Source organism: Zingiber officinale, chromosome 7A, assembly GCF_018446385.1.
Source record: "Zingiber officinale cultivar Zhangliang chromosome 7A, Zo_v1.1, whole genome shotgun sequence".
Classification (NCBI taxonomy): domain Eukaryota; kingdom Viridiplantae; phylum Streptophyta; class Magnoliopsida; order Zingiberales; family Zingiberaceae; genus Zingiber; species Zingiber officinale.
This window is the reverse complement of record NC_055998.1, coordinates 14,221,535-14,224,815: the sequence shown is the minus strand read 5'-3', so window position 1 is coordinate 14,224,815 and position 3,281 is coordinate 14,221,535. Positions and strand designations below refer to the sequence as shown.

Below are 3,281 nucleotides of genomic sequence, written 5' to 3'. Positions count from 1 at the left end.
ATGAATTATAAATAGAATTTGAGACTGTATAATTTCTGTGACAAATTTTGTTTATAAATTAATTAAAAGTTAAAACGGAAATCAAATCTGTTTCAGATTATATAAATCAGAGACAGATTTAATACAGAATTATTAATTCGTTTCATTTTAGTAAATTATATATTTTAAAAAAAATAAGACAAAATCTAAAAAAAATTAAAACGAAATTACATATAAATTTTTATAAACAAAAATAAATATGAATTATAAAATTTGAGACGGTATAATTTCTGTGACAAATTTGGTTTATAAATTAATTAAAAGTTAAACGAAAATAAAATCTATTTCGAATTTATATAAATCAGATACAGATTTATTACATAATAATTAATTTGTTTAACTTTAATGAAATATAATATTTGAAAAGAAATTTAAAACAAATTTTGATACGAAGCTATGTATAAATTTTATTTAAAAAATAAATATGGATTATAAATGGAATTTGTGACCGTTTAAACATTTAATGAAAATTTTAAACGAAAATAAAATCTGTTTTATATTTATATAAATCAGAGACATGAAATTGTAAATATGTTCACTTTGATAAAATATAATATATGAAAAAATTTTAAGAAAGAATTTAAACCAAATTTAATATGAAATTACATATAACTTTTTATAAACAAAAATAGATATGAATTAGATTTTCCAACCCTTTCTCCTCGTCATAATTTGGCTTTGACTTTGTCTTTGCCTTTATCAGAGCAGGTATGAATTCTTTTTCCCCCTCCTTTGATTTTTTTTTTCTTGTGCTTGGTGGCCATCTCATACGGTTGCAAGGTCGTTCGCAGCTGCGAGGTCGGCCGTAGTTGTGAGGTCGGTCGCAACCACTTGAGGTTGTCTACAGTTGCTTCTCAAGGTCGCAAGATTCGTGACCTTTTCAATTAGCCCCCTCATGTGACCGTGAGGTCGTCCATCCTACAGCCCTTGAATTCTTGTTATTTTTATTGATTTTTATTAATAATTGTGCACTTTTATTGTAAATTAAGATAATAAAATAATAATAATAATAATTAAATAATAAGATTTAATTGGGGAATAATCTTAACAGAATTTTTATAAATTTTAAGATTTTTTTTTTTCGGAACTCGTAAGGCATAATTAGAGGGGATATATTTATGGGCTTGAAAAATGTATATTTGGAATATCTAATTTAGTAGGAGTTGATAAAAGAAATTACTTAGGCTTTAATTAAAATAAACCTAATTTTCTAATTTAATTAATCAATTTTGGTTATAATTCCTCACCGTGCCCTACTCCTCCCTAATCGCCGAACCCTTCCTCACCTTATCTCGTCGCTGCCCCGATTATTCCTCCTCTCTCGCGCCGTTTACTCTCTGCTCTTCTTCTTCTCCTCATCTTCTCCAACCGGCACCCCTTTCTCTTCTTCCGCGTCATCTTCCCTCCTCTGCCATCGTCTCCTCGTCGCGGAGGTCCTCATCGTGCCGATTGTCACGAGAGCACCGCCGGCAACAGTCCTTCTCTCCGCGAGCCTCACCAACACCAAGCTCTCTGGGCTATCAGGCAGCCCGATCCTCTTCTACATTTTCCCCTTGCATCTCTGCCCTAGATGCAGTAAGCGTCATCGCATCCGACCACAATACCTGCAATTTGGGTGGCTAGCGTCGCCGCCATCTCTTTCACCGGCTGCCACTTCTTCCTCTTCCATCTGCCACCTTCGGAGAGCTGAGTACACAGGAGAGTAGGGTTGTTCTTCCGCGTATCAGCAGTTGCAAGGGGTTACCACGCATTGCCCCCTTCAATTGTGTCGTGGCCATCTGGTCAGCCACAAGGAGGTATGAGATGTTGTCATCTCTATTCCTATTCCCTGTTTGACAGTCGTCACAGCTTATCAACAGATTGACATCTTCTGGATTGCAGATCCATTGCTGCGGTGACCCCATTTGTGTTTGGATTTGTGTCAATGTTGTGTATCAGTGAATTCTGAGGCAGTGAGGGTTGTTGGACAGATTTACCATCGTCGGAAGAGCCACAAACTGCTAATAAGGGTAATAATCTGAACCTGATCAGATTTATTGGGTTGTTTCTTTTATCATATTGGATGTGTGTTATGTTTCTTATTGAATACTTATATCAAACTTGATCTCCCTTAATTAGATTGCACGCACTTGACTTTATTGTTTCATGCACCCAACTTGTTTGATAAAATGTTCCGTAGTTAGGTTCCAATTCCTACATGTCGTGTGTTCAATGAAATGTCTCTTTCAATAGTTAGGTTCAATCTGATACATCTTAGTTTACTTAATTCTTGCTTTGTATTGCTCTTTCAATTGTTAAGTTTCATGTCTTCATTTAAATTCAATTAGGTTTCTTTAATGCTCTAGGTTTTATTCCATGTTTAGTTTCGTTAATTATTTCATGTTGACTTTTATTTTCTGCAGTTGTAGTTAGGTTAGACTTAGCTCTCAATTCTTACATTGTATTTTATTCATTAGGTTTGATTTTATATTTGCTTTGTTATTTCAAATCTTAGTCTTAGAATCCAAAATCCAAACTCCCTTGTTAATTTTTTAGCATTGACAACTATGGACTAATTAGTGGGTGATCATTGATATTGATTATGACTTTTGTACAATTTTAATTTATTTTGTATTAAATATTCTGATATTGTAAGACTTACTCGTTTCATATTTTGATTTGTTAGATTTTCTCAACAAAATTGGTTAGTTCATTAATCTGTACAAGAGAAGCAATTTATCTCATGAAATTCGAAGACAGGGAGAGCAAAAAGAAGAAATTGAAGGCATGGATGCTATTAGCTCGAGAATGGAGGAACAAAATATTGAAAAGGAAAACAAACTTGTTATTACAGAAAGTAGGCAGAGGGAAGAAAATCTCAAGGAGATTATTCGGAAATGATTCAAGAAATGGAATGTACAAATCATTTATATCTAGGAAAATTTAGTCTTTATAGTTTGATTATTAGTCAAATTTGTTTGGATAATGTAAATATTTATTTATTTTAATGTTAATTGTATAATACATTTGGAATTAGAAGTTATTTCTTTTTAATAATTTTTAATTTATTTGAAATGAAGAATTATTAAATATATTGATGAAAAATATAAAAATATAATATAATAATATTTAATGATAAATTTAAAAATAAAATTATATACAGATTTATAAATAGAATTATAAACTGATTTATAAACAAGATTAATAACAGATTTAAAACAAAATTAGAGACAGAATTTACATTTGAAATTAATTTTATTTTG

General features: G+C 31.2%; 1 long non-coding RNA gene across 1 annotated transcript; it reads left to right on the top strand.

Annotated features, from left to right (window-relative positions):
• The first annotated feature begins 1,297 nt into the window (after positions 1-1,297).
• Positions 1,298-3,075, top strand: LOC121999933. Its single transcript, XR_006116846.1, has 3 exons — positions 1,298-1,835; positions 1,921-2,048; positions 2,705-3,075. It is a non-coding gene; the product is annotated as an uncharacterized LOC121999933 (long non-coding RNA).
• Positions 3,076-3,281: the final 206 nt, after the last annotated feature.